A 25342-nucleotide genomic window follows, 5' to 3' on the forward strand; every position below is an offset into this window, starting at 1 on the left:
AAAATCCTATACTGGATACACTGAATTCACTGTTGTCATTGTTAGTTGTCAGTGACTGACTCATCACGGTGAGGTCATACACAAAGGAATAAAATAACTGCCCTAAGGGGCCCCATTCCCATAATCAGTTGGGGGAATCAAACTATGGGGTACACAGGATTTTCAATGGCTCATTTTTGGGAGTACATTGCCAGGTCTTTCTTGCTGGTCCATCTTAGTTTGGAAACTCTGCAGAAACCGGAACAGCATGAAAGCAACACAAAAGCCTCTCCTGGCTGATAGATGGCATACTGACCAAGAACTGAAGCCATCTCTAGCACAGATGACTAGAATTCTAAACAACCACTGCCACCCCACCATGGTCACTGTAATAGGGCAACTTTATAAATAATATTGAAGGGTAAACTACCAAATGTGCAATATTATATTACCCACTCAATGTGTGGCACAGAGTGTTAGATGTCATGCAATACTGATCCTTCCTTTCTTCCAAGGAATAGAATGTCTGGTTTTTGACTAAGTGTAACTTAGCCATCTCCAGGAAAGACATCATTTTCTGGTTTCTCTTGCATCTATTTATGGTACTGTAATTTAGTTACAAAGCAGAAGTGATGTGTGCAGCTTTTAGTAAATGGCATCACAGGATGAGGATTAACCTAACTTTTGTCTGTTTCCTTTCCTGCTGTTAAGTATGCACAACTGAAGATAAACAAGTGGCCATCTAGCAGAGAAGCAACAACATGGAAGAAGCACACCAGCCTGTGCGATCATGAGGTGTTGATAGGATCCTGGAACAAGCATCAAAAGACCCAAAATTAACAAACAAACATATTGTTAAGAGGAAGGTTGGAGCAGAGAACTAAAACCCAAAACCCATCTGGAGACAATGGGACATCCCCTCCCAGAAGGGTTGCAAGGAAGGGATGAATTAACCAGGGTGAAGTATAGCACGGATGAAACACACAATATTCCTCTGGATCCTTGAGGCTTCCTCACCCTCCACTATCATGACCCCAATCCTGCGTTTCACTGAGGGCTAAGCCAGAGCATGTACACGGGTACAGATAAGACTTCTGGACACACAGAATCCAGGACAGAAAAACCCCTCAGGACCAATAGTAAGAGTAGTGATACTTATGAGGGTAGGAGGAATGTGAGGGACAAAGGCAGAGAAATGGGGAACCAATCACAATGGACGTACAACAACCCCCCACCCCACCCCACGTTAAGAGGACAAACAACGGAAACATGGCTGAAGGGAGACACCAGACTGTTTAATATGAAAATGAAAATAATTTATAAATTATCAAGGTTCACAGGGATGGGAGGGGAGGGGAGGACAAGGCAAAAAGAGGAGCTGATACCAGGGCTCGAGTTAAAAGAAAATGTTTTGAAAAATAATTTTTAATTTAAAAAAATAGAAAGAAAATGTTTTGGAAATGATGATGGCATATATACAAATGTACCATATATACCTGAATATAAGCTGACCTGAGTATAAGCCGAAGTACCTAATTATTACCTGGGAAACCAGAAAAACCAATTGATTAGAGTATAAGTCTAGGGTGGAAAATGCAGAAGCTATTGGTGAGTTTCAATAATCAAAACAAATGAAAATAAAATTACTAAAAATTGAGACATCAGTGGGTTAATGTATTTAAATATTTATTTTAAATAAAAAACATAAATAAAAGGACAACAATTCATTTAACATTAGTAAACCAGCACAGTAAGTGGAAAATAGGTTCAACAATGATACCTTAAGAGTACTATTCAGAGGTCGTAGAAAATGGCGACCAGATAGGACTCATCCATCCAGAGCTCCTGCTGCCAGACCAGAAAATTGGGAGGTAAGGCGAACGAAACGGGGAGTTAGAGTCCTGAAATTAGAACTAGGGTACCAGGATTTCTCCTGAACCCCTTTTTGTTTGGGATTTCCACTCACAAAGCAAACCAAGAATGCTTTAAAGCGCTCTAGCTTTGGCGACCCCGCAGGCGCCAGCTGTGCCCTAGCCTGCAGTAGCGATTTCTGGAGGCAGGCGACCTAGAGGGGACAGGATCCCGGACACGAGGGGAACCCCACTCCGGAGCTCTCTGTGCTGTTGGCTACCTTGAGCTCACGGCCAGGGGAGTGGTGGCGGGTAGCCATAATTTAGAGTAAAAGAAAAAATATAAATATAAATATATATATTATTACCTTAGGAAGATCGTGGTGTGGGAGAAACTAGGCGGAAAGTCGAGAGTCCAGGGAGCAAATTTAGTTCCAATTGGCCGAGGACAAAACAACCCCCTTAATAAGCTGGACCTCCCCCTCTGGGGGTCAGCCTGACAGCCCCCAAATCGGAACAATCACAAGCATACAAAATAAAAAGGGTGAAATATATATTATTGGTTTAAAACGCAAACTCAGGTAAGGTTGCTCAGCTCCAGGGCAGAAGCCCTTAACATAAATCAGCATAAGAAGAAACCTAGCTAAGGAATGCCAGAACTCAGCTACAGGACCTGGCGGCTTTTAGCATAACAAAGACCCACTGTAGCAAGTGTAAGCTTTAGACCATCTGGAGCCCATAGGGTGGCTTGGTCGCAACTCAGCCACAGTTTGCCACCACCCACCTCTGGACTGGGACTATACCTTTGCATCTCTTCTCTGTCCACCCCTAGGTCTTGGAGGGCTGCGCAAGGGCCTTTTCTCAACACAGCCACAGCTTGCCACTGCCGCCTCACCTCGGAGCAGGGACTAAACCCTTGCAGCTCCACTGGCAGGGATTGGGACTCAGCTACATTGTTGCTTTGTTTCTACCTCTTCACTAGATATCCCACCCCCCACAGGCTCATTAGACTTGCTTTTTAAATTTTTTTTCTCCCCTTTGCCTCTTTCTTGGTCTCTCACACACTACTGCTAACCTCCAGATCACTCCCCTTAGCCTAGAGCATTCATTTAGGCCTGTGCCACACCCAGCTAGGTGAGCTCCACCCTGTATAGCTAGTGAGGCTGGGAAAAGCCCTGCTGACCCCCACTAGTGAAAACTCTGCTCAACTTCTTACTGGGGAATTCCTGCCTGTGTGCCTGGGCACATAAGGCAGCTCCACCAACACTCCTCAACGCTGCGGCAGGAACCTCTGAGAGGGAAGCCACAGGAGGATAGAGTGGTAGGTTAATTCCATAGTGAAATAAGCTATGGGCAATTCGAAGAAGCACTCCTACAAGTCTACCAGAGAGAGCCAGTGCTTTTCGACTCCCTGGAAAATGGCACCTGGCTCATCTAAAACAACGCAACACAAACAGCCTTCAGCCCCAACAACCTCAACGAAAAAATGGGAGGAACAAAAGGCAATCCCAGAAGATGTCCTGAACATAATCACATGCGTAGAAGAAGCAGACATTGAGCTACCACAGAAAGAAAATTTCAGAGTGCTAGTTGGAGACAGAGGATATGAGGGAAACAATACAGAAAAAAGATGAAATGATATAAGAGCTAAAAGCCATAAATCAAAGAGAAATGCAGGAGCTTAGGGAGGAGATAACAAAAACCAGTAGCACATTCATGGACCTGGAGAAGCGACTGGAGGAATAAGAGAAATGCATAAGTGAATTGGAGGACAGCCAAGCAGACTTTAGCAAACGAGAACAAAAATCTAATAAGAGCATCAGAGAAGCTGAAGAAAACTATGTCTGATGCTATGAAATGGAACGACATTAGAATTATTGGCTTACCAGAGGAAGACACAACAAAGAAGTCATCTGCAACAATAGTGAGAGAATTCTTGGAGGAAAGCTTCCCCAGCTTAGTAAATGAAAACCAGGCAACCATTCAGGAGGCTGAAAGAACCCCAGCTAGACAGGATCCCAAGAAGAAGTCACCAAAGTACATAATAGTTGAATTATCCAACTTTGAGGAAAGGGAAAAACTCATGAGAGCATCTAGGGAAAACCAAGCAATCACATATAAAGATGCTCACATAAGAAAATGCTCACACCTATCAGCAGAAACTATGAAGACGAGGAGAGAGTGGAGTAACATATTCCAAAAAGTGAAGGAAAACAATGCAAACCCAAGAATACTCAACCCAGCCAAATTATCTATCCAAATAGATGGAAAAGTAAGTCTTCCCAGACAAGGAAAAACTCAAAAAATACATTAGAAGAAACCCAGCCCTACGAAAGATCCTTGCCGACTCAATATGGGCAGAAGAACAACGCTCACCAAGCATAAATAAGAGACCACCACATAGAACCACCTCACCCAGAGGGCAAAAAAGAGAAAATAGACCTAAAGATAGCATTGGTTTAAATATAGAAAGACTTGAAAGGCTGCTGAGGTAAGTTAAAAAAAAAAAAAAGGCAAAAGGGGCATAGGGAAAAAACTACAGTATACAAATATTCCTGAGGTGAGAACCAGGTAATATGGCAGGGACCAGACCAAATACAGGGATATACATGGTAGACAACTAAAAAGGAGGTGGGGAAAGGAAAAAAATAATAATAATAAAGAAAAGGGTAGCGGGGGCACAGAGCACCCAAGGAGGAGGTATTGTTTGTGTCTCCTCAGGGAGAGAGGGACCAGACTTCAACCTGATGCTCCAAGATGTGAATGCAACATGCCAGCGTGGAGTAGGGAACCAGTGGAGAGGTCGGGGGGGTGGCCGGCCTCAACCCCAACTACTAAGGGGACATCTGCCACTCCCCTAAGAAGAATGTATTTCAATGGACGGCACTGAATCTACAGCTCCGGGAGAGGGACATATCTGATCGGAGCACACGGGAGCAGATGAAGGGGGGAGGAGGAGAGAGTGGAGCACATCATGGCCCACCAGGCCAGGAAGTCGATGTTCCCAATTAGAACAGCCAGTCGACAGAGAGGACCACATGGCCGGACCCACTATGAGACATAACAGCCCTCACTGATCCATAGCCCTACAGGCGACAACACCAGAGACACAGTAAGAAAATTGCACCCAATCGGATCCCGCCACACAGAGGCAAAACATTATGGGGTGCAACAGAACAGCAATGGGATGGAGTGCTGAGGTCACCAGGGAATGCTGAAGGTGGATTTTGGGGCCAGGGCGTGGTGCCCCAACAGACTGGACTGGAAATCACTCCTAAAGGCCAACAAACAATTCTGGAACTAACTGCAAGCTTTTCTTTCTTGTTGTGTTTTGCTTTGTTTTGTTTTGCTTTTCTCATTGGTTTGTTGTTGTCTTGTTGTACATTGTTGCTTGGTTGTGCTCTGTCTTGTTTTTTGTGCATGTTATTATCTCCGCAGGTCTGTCTAAATAAAATAGGCTGGATGAACAATTGCAGGAGAAAACAACGAGACCAATAGTTCTGTGGGGACATGGAAGATGGGGAGGTTGGGGGAAATGTAGTGGTGTCAATAAACCCAGGGAGTAGAGAACAATAAGTGATCCAAATCTGTGGGGAGGAGGGTGTGGGAGGCCCGGTTGGGCATGATCAAGGGTAATGTAACTAAGAGGAATTGCTGAAACCCTGGTGGGGACTGAGCAGGATAGTGGGACAGGAGGGAAGACAAAGGAAACAGAGGAAAGAGCTGGGAGACAGAGGGCATTTATAAAGGTCTAGATAAAGACATGTACATATGAAAATATATTTATACAAGACGATGGGGAAATAGATCTATGTGTTTATATTTATAAGGTTAGTATTAAGGTAGCAGAGGGACATTGTACCGCCACTTAAGTACTCTCTCAATGCAAGAACATTTTCTTCTATTACATTGGCATTCTATGATGCTCACCTTCCCATCACAACTGCTGAAGACAAAGTAGGTGAACAACTAAATGTGATGAAGAAAGCTGATGGCGCCTGCGGTCTTAAAAGGTTTGAAGGTAAATTAGCGGTCATCTGGCTCAGAAGCAATAGGCCAACATGGAAGAAGCACACCAGCCTATGTGACCCACGAGGTGCTGAAGGGATCAGTTATTAGGCACCAAAGAACAAAAAAACATTACAATACAAGCTCATTTCCATGATATGATCGCTGAAGACAAATGGGTGCATAAGCAAATGTGGTGAAGAAAGCTGATGGTGCCCGACTATCAAAAGATATAGCGTCTGGGGTCTTAAAGGTTTGAAGGTAAACAAGTGGCCATCTAGCTCAGAAGCAACAAAGCCCACATGGAAGAAGCACACCAACCTGTGCGATCACAAGGTGTCAAGGGATCAGGTATCAGGCATCATCGGAACAAAAAATCTCACCATAGTGAATGAGCAGGAAATGCGGAATGGAGACCCAAAGCCCATTTGTAGGCCACTGGACATGCCCTTACATAAGAGTCTTGGGGAGGAGAAGAGACAGGGTGCGATGTAGCACGATGAAAAATACAACTTTCCTCTAGTTACTAAATGCTTCCCCCCTCCCCCACTGTCATGATCCAAATCCTACCTTGCAAGTCTGACTAGACCACAGGATGTACACTGGTACAGATGGGAACTGGAAACACAGGGAAGCCAGGGCGGATGATCACCTCAGGACCAGTGGTGTGAGTGGCGATACTGGGAGGGAATAGGGAGGGTGGGTGGGAAAGGGGGAACCTATTTCAAGGATCTACATGTGACCTCCTCCCTGGGGGACATACAACAGTAAAGTGGTGGAAGGGAGACATGGAACAGAGCAAGTTATGACAAAATAATGATTTATAAATTATCAAGGGTTCATGAGGGAGGGGGGAGTGGAGAGGGAGGGGAATTAATGAGGACCTGATGCCAGGGGCTTGTGTGGAGAGCAAAAGTTTTGAAAATGATGTGGGCAACGAATATACAAATGTGCTTTACACAACTGATGTATGTATGAATTTTGATAGGAATTGTATGAGCCCCTAATAAAATGATTTTTTTAAATGAGCTGAAACCAAGGGCTCAAGTAGAAAGCAAATGTTTTGAGAATGATGATACAACAAATGTACAAATGTGCTTGATACATGGATGTATATATAGATTGTGATAAGAGTTGTACGAGCCCCCAATAAAATGATTGGGGAAAAAAAGACCAAGTAATAAAAAATTTAAAGGATACAGAAAATTAAAATATACCATTAATAAGTATAATCTAATAAACACAAAACATAATTATTGGAAAACTGGTCATTTTTCAACAAACTTCAAGGAACTGCTATAGACAACATCTCTAATTACCACAATAACAAAAATCCCTGACATTCAAAAATTTTAATTATATTTCAAATATACCTTTCTCAAAAAAATTTGCATGATTAATTTATTTTACCTCAGTTTAAGTTTAGTTGTGAGGAGTCACCAAGATGATTTTCAATTCAAAGTAACACTATGTGACACAAGAGTTTCCCAGGGTTTTCTTGGCTGTAGCTCACAGAAACAAACTGCCTTCTGTAGCAGTCTCCCTCCTGCAGAGCTGCTACGTGGTTCAAACCACTAACCTTACAGCTAGCAGTCAAGAGCTTAACCAGTGGGTCACCTAGTGTTTTGCTATTTACATATTTCATATTTTAGTTTCACAAAGATAGTCTGTATTTCAAAATACTGACGTTCAATAAAGTTTTTTAATTTTTTTTAAAGAGTACTATTCCCTGAGCTCAATCAGCAACCAAGCTAAAATGTAGAGTTAAAATCCTTCAAAACTGGATTCCTCGTCATCATATCCCAATGCAGAGCTTCATTCAGCTGGTGTGAGGTCATCAGAGACGCTGTCCTCACTGAGATCGCTGTCATCACCATCTCTGCTGTCATTTTCATACAAAGTGCAGTCTTCACTGCCATCCATAGCATTACTAATACTACATTTCTGGAAGGCACGTCGCACCATGTCTTCTGGAATATCTTCCCATGCATCTCGAACCCACTTTGCTATTAACTCTATGTCAGGCTTCATGAGATTTCCTCCTTTTGTTAGTCAGGCTTGACCAGGTGACATCCATTCATGCCACTGACCTGTGTATAAGCCGAACCCCAGTTTTTCAGCACATTTTTTGTCCTGAAAAACTCGGCTATACACGAGTATATACGGTACTTGATACAATCAATGTATGGATTGTTATAAGGGCTATAAGAGCCCCCAATAAGATATTTATTAAAAAATTATTTTTAAGAATTTGACAAAAACTGCTTGAGCATGTCTTGGGACAAATCTTCATTAGAATCTACCTCAACAATATCACATGACAATATTAGTCATTCATTACTTGACTAAAATGGAAGTAGTAAACATGATAAAGGTAAAAAAATGTAGTATATATGATAAAGGTTAAAAAACACCTATAAAAGAAGTTGAATCAAATTATTTGTCTCTAATAAAATAATTGCATGTAAAAAAAATAACTACTACATTCCTCAGTGTGCCCAAGGCACACTGAAACGACATGCACACAGCCCACCCCACCAACGCCCGGTGTTTTCAAGCCAGCCAATATATCCGCTGCTGCAGATGCTAGGTGCAACACTTCAGATACCCCTTCTCTAGGTTCCAAAATTAATCATCCCTTTTTTTTGTTTTCACATTCTTGCTTCAGATTGGGTCTAGTATTATTTGGCTTCAGCTTTGCTCTGCTAAGAGAATCAGAGAATCATACTCTCCAAAGATTACACTCGTTACCAAAATTAGAAATAGCATATTATCAAAAGCCATAGTAGCCATCACTAATGGTAGGTGGCTTTTCCAAATGGCAAATCTTAATTCAGCACGTCATTTTTTCTTAATTGTATTCTTAAAGGATAGCCTTATCCTCAATTTGAACATAAAAAGAGATGTCCCAGTCCTCCCAAGCCCTAGGTACTATCCTGGAGAAAAAAGTCAGAATACAGACTGCTTTTGTTACTAGTCACAGGCCAGTATACCGAGCTTACTAGAGGCACAGCTGAACCAACAAGACACTACTCTCTTTCATTTTCTGCCCTCCTGAACTCCCTTAAAGAAGGTATTACTAACATTATGGGTTTGGACTCTGGTTATACTATACATATTAAAACTGTCGCACCTCTGTATTAGGGTTTTCTATCTTGTCCTTGTTTCTTTCACACACACATACATACTAAAAAAAACCTATTAAGTGGATTTTTTAAAGCAACCAGCCTGAAAGATATATTTAAAAGGAAAAAAGATTCCTAATCTAAGCCTTGAGTTTAAAGAATATGCTCCAAGCCAGTTGAGTAGACAGCTCTGCAATGGTATTTAGCCAACAGTCAATTAATGTTCTACTTATGTAAGTCTCTTTCAGATCATAACAAATAACATCAGCTAAACCATGCTGCTATACTGAACATTTATTAAAATCTCAAACCTTACCATTTCTCTATATAGTATGTCAGGGGTCGGTGAACTACAGCTATTAAGCCATATGCAGCTCTTTGGGGTACATACATATGGCTTTGAAATAAAATTGAAAAAAATGTAAGGATATTATTCAGACAGTGATGATTGCATGTTTGTAAAAAACATATATCTGGCTCCAGAATTAAATTGTTGTCAGGGGACAGAATTGGCTTTTCCATCTTAAAAGTTTGCTGACTCCTACTGCATGTCATTCACTTGACATCATGCGCTCTTATGCAGCATGTTTCATATTTAAAGAAAAGCAAATTTTTAGAGTTGTTACAATTGTTGTTGTTAGTTGCTATCAAGTTGAATCTGACTCACAGACAGGAAAACATGGAAGGATAGATGTCTAGAAAATGATGATAAAAATCAGTAATAATAATAAAGGCTAATGTTTATTGAATAGATACATTGAAGCACTTTATACACATTCATTACTCTGGTCCTTATAAGCCTATGAGGTTACTACTACTATTATTCTCATTTTATAAAGAGAAAACCAAGACACAGAAAAGTCAATGACTTACCTAAAGTTAGGGAGTCAATAATAAATCAACAGGCTGGGACCAAGTCTAGAGAGCTCATAAGTACCTTGCTACAATAGAGTAATGGTGGTGGTGGTGGGTGGTAACTGCTGTCAAATCTGCCTCCAACTCATGGTGATCCAATGCACAATGCAAAGAAAAGCTGCAAGGTTCTGATCCATTGGATTTCAAATGGATGATTTTCAGAAGCAAATGACTTAAGAGTGAACAAATCTAGTTTGAGATATTTTGATGCTTAATGCCTGAAAGACAGACAAGCAGCAATGGCTCCACAGCAGAAGCTGACATGGGTCTGTATTGAGAAAGGACATCAGGGATGTTTGTCAATCTGGCAGTTGAAAGCTAACAGAAGTTAAAGGAAACTATGGAATGAGGTCAACTAAATAAACAACTGGAGGCCAGATATGACCTCCTCTGGCTTCACAGGGGAGAAAAAAAATCCAACTCCTCACCAGCCCATGGCCTATTGCCTAGAGGCAGAGGTCAGACAACTCTTCACCCTTCTTTTACCTATCCAGACACCAACCATTCCTCCCATGACATTCCATCACTCTACTGAGTTTGGTTTATTAGGGAAGGTAAAAGGATACCACAATTCAGGATTAGTAAGCAGTAAGGATAAAGTCACTGGTTAAAGCAGCACCTCTCCTAAACCAGCAGCCAAATTTTGTGGTCCTCAGCCTCTCAACCACATAGTTCCTTGGATTCTGCCTCAGGGGCCACTGTGTATGCTTGACACTCTACCTCGGTGTCTCATGGTCTTTAGAAGCATTGCCCCTCCACTCTGTCTCAGCGTGGCTCATTTACTCTAGCTCCTTTGCTCTGTAAGCGTAAACTCTGTTGGCATCACTAACCACCTACAATGTTAACATTACAAACCCGCCGGCCACTCTGCAGAAATGAGGCTATTTACTCCTGTAAAGATTTCGTCTCGGTACCCACCAGGGCAGTTCTATCCCTCCTAGGAGTCAGAATCAATTCAATGGCAGTGAGTATTGTTGCTGTGGTTTTTGTTTGTTTTTTATGGTCTCCAGCTGCAGTCTCTAGTGTCTTTGGTCTTGGCCTCGGCTACAGAGAGGATTTCAAACATGTTCCACTGTGACTCTTCTTCCTTGATGGTCCCAGGTATTCTGTTTCCTACAGAGAAATGACTTTAATGGAAGTATGTGTCTTACACTATCAGATGTCTCCCTTCATCCATTTTTTGGTTGTCCATCCAGGAGTAGAAAGCCTGATCTTTCTCCCTCAGAGTAGCTGGTGGCTTCAAATTGCTGTCCCTGTGGACTGGTAACCACTACGCCTACATCACCAGAGCTCCTGTATTTTCCTCTAAGTACCAATGAAAAGCAAGATAACTAAGCAAGAAGCAAGGGTTGGTTTGTTTTTCCCATAATTGCTATGTGTCTGTCCTTGGAACCTCTGTGGTGAGTCCACAATTTTTTTTTTTTCTAAATACGCCTCTTCCCCTTGAGAATGAGTTGGGCTTAGTGACTTGATTTGGTGATGGGGTGTGACTTCTGAGACTAAGTCACAAAGAACATTGAGGCTTCCTCCTAGCTTTACCTCCTCTTATCACTCAGTATGGGAAACAAAACGCCAAGTCTTTAGGCCACTCAACTAACTCTATGGAAAGCTCCATGTGGGAGGAACCGGAGGCCTTCATTCAATAGCAAGCATGGCTTTTTGCACACAGTCTTGTGAGTGAGCCATCTTAAGAAGCAAATCCTCCAACCCCAGTTAAGCCTTTAGGGTACTACAGCCCTAGCTTCATTACAACCTCGAGAGACCCTGAACCAAAATCACCCAGTTAAGCCACTCCTAAACACTTACAGGATTATGTTTGCTGTATTAAGTGACTAAATTTTGTAAACATCTAAAATAGCCATTATGGTATTTTATGTCTCTAAAATACTTACCTACCTTTATCTTTTAATAGTTCCCACCATACTGATATGGAGACTGGTGGCATAGAAGATTATACACTGGACTGCTAACCAAAAGATCAGCAATTCAAACCCAACAGGGACCCGATGGGGAAAAGATGAGGCATTCTACAGCACAGGAAGCAGTTCTACTTTGCCCCACGGTCACACTATGTCTTGGAATTGACTCGATGGTAGTAGTTTTGGGTGACAGTCATTATAGAACTTAGCCTTCTAGAAAACTGTCCATCTTTACATAACTAAAGTTTAGCTTAATGTTTATTTGCTGAAAGATTGTTGCCAGTGCTTGAAAAAGGGCAGAGGTACAGTGATTTAATTGAGAGCTGGAAGGGAGGCTAATTGAGGCCACAATCAAAGATAAAGAATGACATATGTACCAGGCAGGCAAAGCAGTTATTTTGGCAGTTTGGCACACAGCACTATGGTAATAACACTAGGAACTTACTTCACCAGTATTTAAAAATTCAAACCATTGGTAAGAAAGGATTGTGTTTATCAAACTGTGGTTTACAGAACATTATTATCCCATGAGCAAGACATAGGTAGAAAGGTCTAGGTATGAGTGGGTGAAGTGAGTTCCTATATTACAGGGTATTTCTGAGCCCTTAAGACACTAATATACATTATAAATTTATCTAACCTCAGAACACTTGCAGTATATAATAAATACTTGCATTGCATAAGTATGCTATGAATATAGTTTGGGAAACATTGACTTGGGTAGGCAGATAGGCAGACAGAGAAGTAGAAAAAGAAAAATGCAAAAAATGATCTCAACTAAACAGGATTCATAACTGACTCTGATCTCTATGGTTTCTTTATGCAAATAAATTGTTAGAATAAGTTAGGAAAAGCAACAACAATCATACCAAGAGATGTCAGAGAAAATGAGAGGCAAAAACATGCTAGGACATAACAGAAAAAAAATAACTCCCTTCCCAAATGCCAAGGTTCAGAGTGCCTCCCATGCCCTCAGCTCTCTGTGACCGCCACCAAACCGGCTTGAAGAGGTGACATCTAGTCAAGGGTTAGCTCATCTGGAAGGATGATTTGTAGTTTATGAGAGGACCTAACTCCAAAGCCTTACCCAACAGTGAAGATTACTAACTACAGATATGTTCATTCTCTCACTTATTCTCAGTTAATAAAGATGCAAAGGTTTTAATAGAAGTGGGAGAAATATAGTAATAAAACAAAGAAACTGGACCTCGAACAGCTGAGCTCCCTGTGGAGGATTAGATGGGCCAGCACTTCTAGAGGGTTCAGCACCTTTGTGAGGGAAAGTCACACCCTTCTGTTTAAGAAAAATTATGTAATTATTGTTCATCCTGAACTACCTTACGTGGTGAGCCAACAGGGAGTGTAGGATATTAGACTGACACCTCTTTGGGTCATATTCAGTGAGCCGCACATATAGAACGCTAGCTCTGAGTTTAACAAAGAGCATCCAGATGAAATTCACCTGAATGGAGTTTTCATAAATCACAGTTCTTTGTGTATCAGTGACTCCAGTCTATGCATCCCAGTAAAAATCAAGAAGCTTCTCTGAACTGTGGATCTTATCACCCAGTGTGACTGGATTCTGCCAGAGGCAGGAGTGTTTTCAAGAGCCCCGTATCTGGGTTTCCACATGTAAACACATGCACACATTCCCACCTGCTCACACTATCCCATGACACTGATCACTCAATACACGTAAAGTGTCACTGCCACCCCACCTCACTAACCCCAAAGAATTTACGTGTCAGCATCAGACCTCTAAGAACTTGAGGCAGTACATCTGCATGACCGTGTATGCTAGAAAGGAGTTTTGTAAGAAGGTGGTCTCCCCTGCTGCTCCAAGATGCTGCAGAGAGATATTGCATGGCCAAGCTTTTTTGTAAGCTCACTTGCGGGTTAGTCTAGTCAGGCATCCTCAAACTGCGGCCCGGCCCGTGGGCCACATGCGGCCCGCCGGGGACATTTATCTGGCCCGCTGGGTGTTTTTGCCCCATTTGTTTTTTTACTTCAAAATAAGATATGTGCACAGTGTACATAGGAATTTGTTCATAGTTTTTTTTTAAACTATAGTCCGGCCCTCCAATGGGTCTGAGGGACAATGAACTGGCCCCCTGTTTAAAAAGTTTGAGGACCCCTGGTCTAGGTCCACAATGTAAACTTTCCCTGTTAGATGTGGTATCCTTTTTCTATACACAGCCTGGATAGCCATGAGCAGGCTTGGTAATAGTGTATGTTCCACAAAGCCCTATTTGTGAGGAAGCAATAGAATAATCTACTTCTAACAATATTCTAGTTCCCTGGGGCCAGGATGGGCCTGGTATTTTTCTACTGTTTGGGAGGTTTGACACTAAGGTTTAAATTTCTGTTCCACTGGAAAATTACTTGGAAGATAACTCACTCAAACTCATTGGCATCTGTTAATTCCAAATTATAGTGACTGTGGTAGTTACATAATCTGGTGTCAATTTGAGGATTAAGAGTGTAGGGGTGGAGTCTAGTCTGTCAATCCGGAGATAGTCAATAAGACCTCTGTGTGGGCCTGGCCTTCTCCTGAGAATTCTGGGAACTGCTGTATTTTCCTCCTTGAAGATGAGACACTTCTCTCTCTCTCTCAATTGACTCCCTTTGAGACCCTCTACTGACAACTCAGGACTCACTCCCTGCGAGCCATCCCTGTGGAGAAGCCCAATGGACTGACCCTGATGCAGCCAGAACCCTGGACCTGGTGGAGACCCCTGCCAGCGCTGAGAAGCTTACAATGTCTCTGGATCTATAAGTCTTCCAACCCACTAACTTGTGATCTTTGTACATTCAGCCTCATTGCATGTGTTTCGTGAGTCTGAAGAGAACTTTATAGGTTGGTATCGGACATATGGGCTAACATTGGACTTATGGACTTGGGACTGGCTGGGTTGTTTTCTTAATGTACAATTACCCTTTTATATAAAAGTCTCTTTACACCTGAGTGTCTATGAATTTGTTTCTCTAGTCTACCCAGACTAACACAGTGACCCTATAGGAGAGAGTAGGACTGCCCCTGTTGGTTTGCTAAACTGTAAATCTATGGAAGTAGAAAACCTTTATCTTTTTCCCATGGCACAGAGCATAACCCACTATGTATAATAAAGTTCACAGCTAGATTACATTAATGACTCACAAATAGGGCTAACTAAACCCTAAGAAATCACATGTATAACTAGTTTAAAATTAGGGCATGATTTCAGCTTCTGATGAAAAAGCCCAAGGCAAATAAGCTATGAACATTCCTTAAATGCCAAGTGGTCTATGAATTAGAGATCAATTACATCATTGTAATGTAATCATATGAGGGGGTGGGGAATCACACTTAAATTGTAAATGGGAAACTATGTTATACTGGCAAAAACAAGTTATTTTCAAAACATAAATATTATGTTAGCAGTACTATCTGCCTGGGCTAAGCATTTGACTGCTAACCACAAGGTCACCCACTGCTAACTCACCAGTCACTACACCAGGAGAAAGATGAAGCTGTCTGCTCCCATATAGACTTAAAATCTTGGAAAACCAGAGGCCGTACTACTCTATCCTATATGATTCCTATGAGTAGAAATTGACTCAAAGGCAGTGGGTATCTGGGCTAGTGACCTAGCTTACCTTACACTATTTGGCACACCAAATTATTTATATATCACAATTCAAATTCAAACTCCAGTTAATAAATATATTTTTTATTTGGCATGGCTTATTTGTGGTCAGGTGTTTATAAAAAAGCTAAGTCTGGAAAAAATAAAAGGCTAACAATCTTAACAATTATCTAACACCTATTTAAATGTTCATTTCTCATACATTAAAAAAATAAAATAAAATCCTAGAACTATTAAAAAACAAACCAAACGATGAGGGCAAAGAATGTACAGATGTGCTTTACACAATTGATGTATGTATGGATTGTGATAAGAGTTGTATGAGTCCCTAATAAAATGTTTAAAAATAAATAAATAAAATGAAAATAAAACAAAAAAGAAAGAGCTTTAAAAAAAAAAAACCAAACATAAGCCAACAAGCTCACCCACAAATTCACATTTAAATAAGACAAGGTGTATCTTTGGAATAATTATGTATACATAGAATTAACAATATTTAAATACAACTCAAGCTGAATTGCTGGCTGTTAACAGTCTCTGATCAACTAGAGTAGAATAGCAGCAGATATTGATTATGTAAGACAATAGTATATTTTTCCAAGTGGGTGTGTATAATGAAGTTCACACTAGATTACACTCACTTAAATAGCTGAATTTTCTATCTTAACCTTTAAATTATCTGCAAAAGAAGCTGCCAAAAGCAGTTAGTAGGAAAGCATGCTTTTCCCAAAAGAACTTGGTATATACAATTTATTTTATTACTTAAATGTTTTGTTTTTTATTACTGAGATTTGAACTGGATGTTAAAGGTTTTAAACTAACTTTAAAAGTAATGGATGCTTACTAAATCTATAATAATATTCAACATACATAACCTTTTCTTAAAAAAACCAAACTCATAGCCACTGAATCAATGTGGACCCTATAGAACAGAGTAGAACTGCCCCTGTGAGTTTCTGAGACTGGAACTGTTTACAAGCGGCATACAAAGGTGGCTGATGGGTCTGAACTTCAGACCTTGTGGATCACAACTCAAAAGCATAACCACTATACCACCAGGCCTCCACTACATAACCTTTTAGGAGGGCATAAATCGTGTGTGTGTGTGTGTGTGTGTGTGTGTTACAGAACCTGGCACAATTCTGTAAAATATCTGTTCACGATTATGCACAATTACTGCAGAACCTGACAGTGATTACTGCTTTAAAACGTTGGCTAATAAATCAAAGTTGAAAAAGTTAATAGGTGTATTTTATTTCTTGATTTGGATACCTTTTTATTGTGAATAGGTTCTGTAACCCCAGTTTCCTTTCAACAAAACACTGGCAGATAATATACTGGACTGAAATTACCTGACTCTATTCCTACTTTAATTGTTCACATCTCATTGTGAAAAATACTCAACTTCAGAGATTACATTTTAAGTTGGGGAAATGAGTCAGAAGCCACACTTCTAGGAGCAGTAGCCAGTCTGGAACAGATGTTTATCATACATCCTGAGTCCCTCTTAGCACTCCAATTCCTCTCTGATAGATCATTTCATAAAAACAATTGAGATGGGTCAGGATATGTGATCATAAAAATCCTCGGAGGCAATTGTCCAGTGATTGTCTCTGAAACTGCCCTAGTTTTGAAGCCTCTGGGTATGAATTTGGCCCTCTTCTATCAGTGGTTCTCAACCTTCCTAATGTCATAACCCTTTAATACAGGTTCCTCATGTTGTGGTGACTCCCCAACCATAAAATTATTTTCGTTGCTACTTCATAACTGTAATTTTGCTACTGTTATAAATCGGGCGACCCCTGTGAGAGTGTTGTTCGACCCCCAAAAGAATCACAACCCACAGGTTGAGAACTGCTGGTCTGCATCATACATACTTCCTTCTGATAGTCATTTGGGAGTGGGGGTGGGGGGGTTGTAAGTCTGTAGAATGAGACATTCTATCAAGCTTAATTTTAGGTTTTTACAACTAATGAAAACAATACCATCACATTTGCAAAATTACTGAAACACCACCATACCCACAATTCTTAGGCTGGGTATTCAACCCCTATGAAAAACACTATCCAGAGCCAGCATTTTCTTTTCCATCGGATAGATGTCTAGGTTTTATTACTAGCCTAGCAAACACTTAAAAAAAAAAAAAAAGACTTCTCAAAGCCAGAATGCAAATGAACCCCTTACTTTGGTTTGGTTTGGTTTTGAAAACAAATTATATTTCTCTTGTAAGATGGAAAGAGTATTAATTCAAAGGAGACCTGGGAAGTCACAATGTATAAATGCTTCTGATAATAGAACAAATTAATGTCAGGCACAGTCAATAATGCAATAAAGCCCTGATGCAACCGTAACTGTCAAAGGGCATCTGTGTTAGCAGCTAGGGAAAGTGGCATTTGCAAAAAGGCACTACCACTGCCTTCAAAAGAAAATCATTAAGCCTCAGCCGTTAAGCCCTTCCCCCATCCTTCACAGCAATTAACCAGTAGAAGGTGCTATTCCATAACCCATCCTATCCCCCACGCCCCAAGCCTCCACCCTGGGCCCAGGGTGAAGGGCTAACCCATGTGGGTACTCTCAGCCCATTCCCTGTCCAGTTTTCAAAGACACCTCTACATACAAGCCCCCAAAACAGAAAACCAAAGCTTTTCTTCTAACTCTTTATTTATAAAACAAACAAAAAGGACATTGACAGCTCAATAACCAAAATACCTCACCATCAAATCATCAAACCACGAAGAACTGAGAAAACACACATACATATCATTTTGCCAAATAATAACCTGAAATATAAATGATCTTTATAGTCTTGAACTCCAAGATAACTGAGATAATCTATTTCTACCTAGAAAAGAAAACCCCGGTCACATGTTTGACAATAGGAGCCAAGTGAACAAATCACTGTGCCCAACCAAGTAAGGGTCAATGAGCAAAAGGAAAGCTGAGTGTCAGGCCACACAACATACAATGTGGGGTTTTATCTTTACAGACACAAAACACAAGAGCAGCAGACACCAGGGCTGCAGAGGGAAGAACGAGAGGTGGGGAAGAGGAGACTCTGAACATGTTTTTGAGTGTCCTATAGTTTCCGATGTAATCTTCTGCCTCTTGCAAGGTTGCAAAAAAGACCAGACAAGAGATGGGTGATAGCAAGCTGAAAAAGAAAAGCACCTTCCCTTCCCCCATCTTCTTTCCTCTCTCCCAAAAAGAGATGTGTTTTTCTGTGCAAACCTAGTCCCAAATATGGGGAAGAATGAATGTGTGTATGGAAGAACAATGAGCCCTCAGCCTGGTATTGTGTGTGTGTGTGTGTGTGTGTGTGTGTGTGTGTCTGCCTCTTTTCCCTTCGACCTCAACAACAGGGAGAGGTGGAAACCAGCGTTCAACCCACCCTACGCCATCAAAATCAAAACTGGCTGGTAATTTACAGTGAAATTAACTCAACAAGCCAAATACATGAAAGGAGACAGCTACCCAAAGATGATTGTATTATTGTACAAATCTATCCTCTTTCCCCTCCCCCAAAAGCCTCAGAAAAGAATTATCAGTGTACTTCAGACAAAAAGGTTTCTCTTTAAATGGAAAACAATAATTAAAACTGTTTCAAGTCCAAAGATAAGATGCACTAATTTGTTACATTAAAATGTCTATTTTGTGATTCATAAAGTTTCCTTTTGACTAGTTACCTTTTTGTGTTTCAAAAAAAAACTGCTTTAGTGAAAGCTATTTCAGGAATCATACAAAACTACTTTCTAAAGGTACCTTAAAATAGCAAGACATACTGAAACATTTAGACCCTGACTCTCTCAAGGACACATATAGCGTAAATCAATGTTTGAAGTCTGGAATCCAGAAAAAAATTAGAAGTACATCTTGGAAAGGAGACAGAGGGAAATGACAATTCAACAATGAATCATTTTGTTTTCCTTTCAGCAACTTCTTAGACAACCACTTTAGAAGGAACCTGCAAAACTCTGCCCCTCACCACCACACACACCTCTCATCTTCTTTCCATAACCATAAACTTAAAAAAAAAAAGTCACTCTCCTCCAGAAAGGTGAATTAAGAAATAATTGTAAGAATTCTATTGATCCGGGGTTTCACTATTTTCTAATCTAACAGGACAGAGAACTGGAAATAGAATGCCAGGAGGTAATCTTCCCCTCGTGTAAAAATTAAGACTTTAAAAATCCTCCCCAAAAGAACCCTGAAATCCAGAAACATTCCAAGATATTTGCAGTTGCAATCCTTGACTTTCCTTCCTCCCCCAGTTCAGTCAGTAATTTAGTCCCATAAAACAGTTGAACCTCAAGCAAGCACATCCAGAGCATGAATAGGCAGCAAAGAAAACAACAGGGGTCAGAAGGCAAGTAGGGCAGTGACCTGCTCCGGGCAGGACCAAAGATATCCCAGATCCTTTCTTCCCTTTCCTAACACACCCGTCTAACCTGCCCTGGCCTCACTCGACCTGGGCTGCTTCTTTCCAGCCTTTTTCTTTCCAGATCCCATTGGAAGAGGGGTTTCACCACCGACCCTCTCCCCCCACCCAACGCCCCAAAACCAGGTTGGGGAGGCAAAAAATACCTCCCAACACGGCGCAGGCAAGTGAGAGACTTACCTTCCCCTAATGCGCTACACCATCAATATAGGGGTGTTTGTGGCCCAGCTCCTCGGAAGTGGAGGGCACGGGGCGGGAGGGCCGCTGGCAGGGCTGCGGGCGGCCGGGCTCAGGGCCGAGGAGGGCGGCCCGCTGGGACGGGAGGAGCAGGGCTGTGGGGGGTGGGGGAGCTTCCCTGCCGTGACCTTTAATGCGATTTTAAACTACCCTCTCTCCTCCTCCGTCGGGCAAAGCCTTCAGAAACAAGCGCCCAGGCTCATGTCTGGTTTTTTGTTGTTGTTGCTTTTTTTTTTTCCTGAGGGCGAGGGGTCTCCCTGAGGATGATGGTGATTCCCACCACCCCCCACCCTCAACGAGGGGAGAAAATGAGGCAGACAATGTGGGAGGCGAAAGGGGGAGAGAGAAAGGGGTAGGAGGAGACGGGTACAGAAACCCGGGCGAGAGGAGCGTCTGAGAGAGTGCGGGAGGAAGAGGAGTGAAAGAGCGCGGGGGGCGACTCGCGAGCGTCTGTGGGAGCAGCGGCGCCTCCGCGATGGTGGCGGAGCCGCGGCGGGGCTGCTGCACCGACCCACCGCCCACTCTGCGCTCGGGTCCGGCCCACCTCGCAGTATCGCGCCTCCTCATTGGCTCAGCTCGGCGTGACCTGCGAGGGGGCCGGGCCAATGAGGGGCGGTAGGCGGGCTGAGAGAAGAGGTGGTTTTTTGGGGTTTTTTTCCCCCCTTTCTCTTTTTAATAAAATGAGCCTAGGCGGTGGTTGGGGGAAGGCGAAGTGTCCCCGTGGCTGTGGCCCCGGGCTCTAGGAGCACAAGCTGGGTTCCCCGCGGAGGGATGTGTCTTTGTGCGTGCCCATCCGCTCCTTCAAACCCGCCTCAGGTCGCGACCCGGACCGACGTCGCTTTCCCTGCACCCCCGCCCCCGACACGCACGCACGCACGCACGCACGCACGCACAGGGACCCGGCCCGGCAGCTGAATCCGGAGCGGCCGGCGGGGCGGGGCGGGGCTGGGGGCTCCGCAGGGGCAGGATTGTGCGGAGTCCAGTTGCTCTCGTCGTGTTTGCCTGGATCACAATTCGCCTTTTCAGTCGCTTCAGACTCGGATTCCTAACCCAGGAGGCTCGTGGGGCAGGGGTGGGATGGGGGTGTGTAAACATAGAATGATTTTGAACGTTTCGCTTAAAGATTTCTTGGAAATCCTCATGAGCCTCTTTATAGCACGAACTGACTAATGAATGGCACACACAACATAGAATGTAGGAATGGTTGAGATGGCGTAGGTTGTGTTGGGCAATCCCAATAAAGTTTGTTAAAATTAAGGAAATATGTATATGACAAAAGATGGTGAGAAATAGGAACGCAAAATTGATTAAGCAATGTATTTGAGGAAGAATAAAATGATATTTATATTAAAATTTATTTGAGGAAGGGGGAAAATGAAGTTGGAAAGCCTGAACAGTCTCCTTAAGGTACCATCACTTCAGATTCAGAAGGGTTATTTAGAAAGCTAGAGCTCCAGCTACATGCCGTGTATTATAAAAAAATCTGGGGAGTCGGGGGAGGGGAGGTGAATCTTCCGTTGGAGAATGTATTATTATATGCCACTCTCAAAAAGGCTAATAATTGCATACCCAAGGGGCCCATAAAATACAAAAATCCTCTAAGGAAAAAAAATACAAAAATCCTCATAGTCTATGTAATACAATTTAAGGGCTTGGAAATTTTAGTTATGATTAGCCATTTTTGAAATGCATATTGTGTACATTGATTTTTCCTACACAGAAACTGGCATGAATCCAGGTTGATCAGGGTGAACCATCAACCTATTGTTGGTTCGTTAATATACTGTAAATGCTTATTGGTGTCATGATTCTTACACTATGCACTCTTCCTGGAGAAGCTAAGAGCTGTGGATATTAGAATAAGTGATACAGGTCAAAATAATTCACTCATGTTTCAAGTAAAGTGAGTTTTCTCTCTCAATTCTCATTTCAGATTATATTTTCCACATAACGTACTCTTTTAAGAATAATTTATATTAGCAGATATTATTGGACTATGATCCAAAAGAGTCCTGTCATTAGCTTTCTGAGTAACTTTCACCAAGAAAAGCCTTCTACAAAAAAAAAAAGAAATAAAAGTCTTCTATAATTCCTTCAGCTATGAAATGAGGAAACGAGTTAAATGGTTCTGTATATCTAATAATGTGAGAGCTGAATTTGAAAACATAAATTCAATAAGCTGCTTCCAACATCCTTGGTATGAATGGAACTACTTGACATCTGTTTGGGGGAAAAAAGAGTCAAATACATTAATCAGATGGCTTCAGTTTCCATCAAAACTACATTTGTAGAAGTGCTATTCCCATGCAAGGCTCCACACTGTTGTGGTGAATAAGTAGACTCCATCCCTAGGAAGTGCCTATGGATATTGCACTACTTTTCAACAGGAATGAGATAAGGTCTCAAGATGAAGAAGCTTAAAAGCCCAGAAATTTCATATTATAGATATAACATGTTATCTGGGCCACAAACTTAGCAAACTTGATTTAGTTCATCTTAATAACCCAGGTAAGAATATGGTCCCACCACAGAATCATTGTAGGATTCCAAGGATCTGAGAAATTGACAATGTAATAACAATGATCATAAAATAGTTATGAAACCATTGAGTAAAAGCTTCTTATATCCCAAGCATGATGCTAAGCCCACTAACATTCCTTGGCCCATGTGGGCCTCACACAGGACAGCCCACAAAGTGTCTTACTATCTCCTTTTGAAAGGTGAGTAAACTGGAGTTTAGGAAAGTTAAATTGTTTCCTTAAGGTTAAAGAGTTAAGTATCTAGTGGGCTTATTTTTTCCCTATGAAATTTAAAAGGGTTTCCTTATTCTCTTTTCTTCAAGTTTTAGAAAATAAGGAATACTTTGGCTATTGAATCAGATGAGACTTCTGAGATTTTTATTAGTTATTTAAGTATGTTTATGCAGGTTAAAAAAGTACAAAAGCTATGATAAGAGTTGTATGAGCCCCTAATAAATTGTTTAAAAATAAAATAACTAAAAAAAATACAAAAGATACAAAAAGTATCTTTTTGTAGGTTACAAAGTTAACAACAGGGGTCTAACATTATTTAAAATAAGCAGGGCGAAAGAGTGTTATAGAATAAGTCATTCTAAAACGACCAGATAGCTACATGAGAAAAAGGAAAAAAAAAGAAAGCAAAGCAAACTAACAAAACCTGAATCCCAGCTATGCTTAGGCAAGTAAGTTAAAAATTACATACGGATAAATTTAATTTTAAAATGTTTTTTGTAGATTGGGTTTTAAATTGACTGGTGTGTACTTTATTGTTCTCCTCTATAATTGACCTTGTAGCCATCATAGCGTAGTGGTTTACTCTAACCTCCAAGTTAGCAGTTCAAAACCACCAGCTGCTCCGAGGGAGAAAAAGGAGGCTTTCTACTCCCAAAAAAGAGATACAGAAACCGACAAGGGTGGGGCTACCCTATCCTATCGGGTTGCTGTGAGTCAGAAATTACTCCATATCAGTGAGTTTGGGTTTATAATCCAACAATGATTACATCAGTTCATTGACATGGAGCTGACAGAGATTCAGGCTGAAAACAGAAGAGACCATGAGACAAGGTATTGCTGATGTCAGATGGATCTTGGCTCAAAACAGAAAATACCAGAAAGATGTTTATATGTATTTTATTGCCTATGCCCAGGGATTTGACTGTGTGGATCATAACAATCTATGGATGGCTTTGAGAAGAATGAGAAATCCAAAACACTTCATTGTGCTCATGCAGAACTTGGTCGTGGATGAATGGGAGGTTGTGTGAACAGAACAAGGGAACGCTGCCTTAAGGAAGGTGCATTGAGGTTGCATTCTCTTGCTGTGTTTCAACAATGGCGGCAGCGATGGATGTGAATGCCCCGAGCGAGCGGCACCAACAGCGGCGCGGGCAAGAAGCGCTTTGAAGTGAAAAAGTGGGATACAGTTGCCCTCTGGGCTTGGGAGCTTGTGGTTGATAACTGTGCCATCTGCAGGGGCCACATCATGGATCTCTGCATAGAAGGTCAAGCTAACCAGGCATCTGCCACGTCGGAAGCGTGTACCATTGCCTGGGGCGTCTGTAACCAGGCTTTTCATTTACACTGCATCTCTGCTGGCTCAAAACACAGCAGGTGTGTCCACATTGGACAACAGAGTGGGAAGTCCAAAAGTATGGGCATTAGAAAAGATGAATTCTTCTATCAAGCTTCAATGTTTGGTTATTCATTTACTGCCTTGCCCTCCTGTTACTTAATTATAATTAGATAGAACCATGTCTTCGCTGCCTTGTCTTTTCAGTTTGTCATGTTCATGCTACCATATCATGTTCTGTGTCAAATAAAATTCCAGTTGGATTCCGGGAAAAAAAGTTGCATTCTCTCACCATACTTATTCAATCTGTATGTTGAGCAAATCATCAAAGAAGCTGGATTATATGAAGAAGAGTGTGGCATCAAGATTGGAAGAAAGCAAAAAAGAGAGAGAGAAAGAAAAAGATTGGAAGAAGGTTTATTAACAACCTGCGGCACTTTTTTTTTCCAGTATGGATTACAACTCAATGTAAAGAAGACCAAAATCCTCACAACGGGACCAATAAGTCACATCATGATCAATGGAGAAAATGCTGAACTTGTCCGGGATTTTGTCTCGCTTGCCTCCACAATCAATGCTCATGGAAGCAGCAGTCAAGAGATGAGAGGACACACTACTTTGGATAAATCTGCACAGGACTGTTCAGAGTGTTGCAAAGCAAGAATGCTACTTTGAGGGCTGAGGTGCACCTGACCCAAACCATGGTATGTTCAATGGCCTCATAGGCATGAGAAAGTTGGGTATTGAATAAGGAAAACCAAAGATGAATCGATGCGCTTGAATTGTGGTGCTGGAGAAGAATGTGGAAAGAACCACTGACTGCTAGAAGGACAAACAGATCTGTCTTGGAAAAAGTATGGCCAGAATGCTGCTCCTTAGAGACAAGTACTCTATCTCAAGTGCTTTGGACATGTTGTCAAGAAAGACCAGTCTCTAGAGAAGAACGTCATGCTTGATAAAGTAGAGGAGCAGCGAAAAAGCGGAAGATCTTCAAGGAGATGGATTCCACCGTGGTTGCAACAATGGGTCCAAGCACAGGTGTAACTGTGAGGATGACGCAGGACCAGACATTGGACATAGGATTGCTATGAGTCAGAACCACCTGCATGGCACCTAGGAACAACAACATCATCTGTAGATACGTCAGATATTGAATGAT

The 25342-nt window shown here is 41.7% G+C and overlaps 1 protein-coding gene and 1 pseudogene across 3 annotated transcripts in view; one reads left to right on the top strand and one right to left on the bottom strand.

The window, feature by feature from the left end:
• Positions 1-20598, bottom strand: part of RERE (arginine-glutamic acid dipeptide repeats) — a 535168-nt gene extending 514570 nt beyond the window's left edge. For 2 of the 3 annotated variants that reach the window (XM_075550652.1, XM_075550645.1), the window contains exon 1: positions 20038-20598. The gene's annotated coding sequence lies outside the window, so the exon portion shown is untranslated. The remainder of the gene's footprint in view (positions 1-20037) is intronic. The other variant, XM_075550656.1, reaches the window with a different exon arrangement.
• A 3341-nt stretch (positions 20599-23939) lies between these two features.
• On the top strand, positions 23940-24275 carry LOC142433096 (E3 ubiquitin-protein ligase RBX1 pseudogene; annotated as a pseudogene).
• The last annotated feature ends 1067 nt before the right edge of the window (positions 24276-25342 follow it).

Source organism: Tenrec ecaudatus, chromosome 1, assembly GCF_050624435.1.
Source record: "Tenrec ecaudatus isolate mTenEca1 chromosome 1, mTenEca1.hap1, whole genome shotgun sequence".
In the NCBI taxonomy this organism is placed as follows: Eukaryota; Metazoa; Chordata; class Mammalia; order Afrosoricida; family Tenrecidae; genus Tenrec; species Tenrec ecaudatus.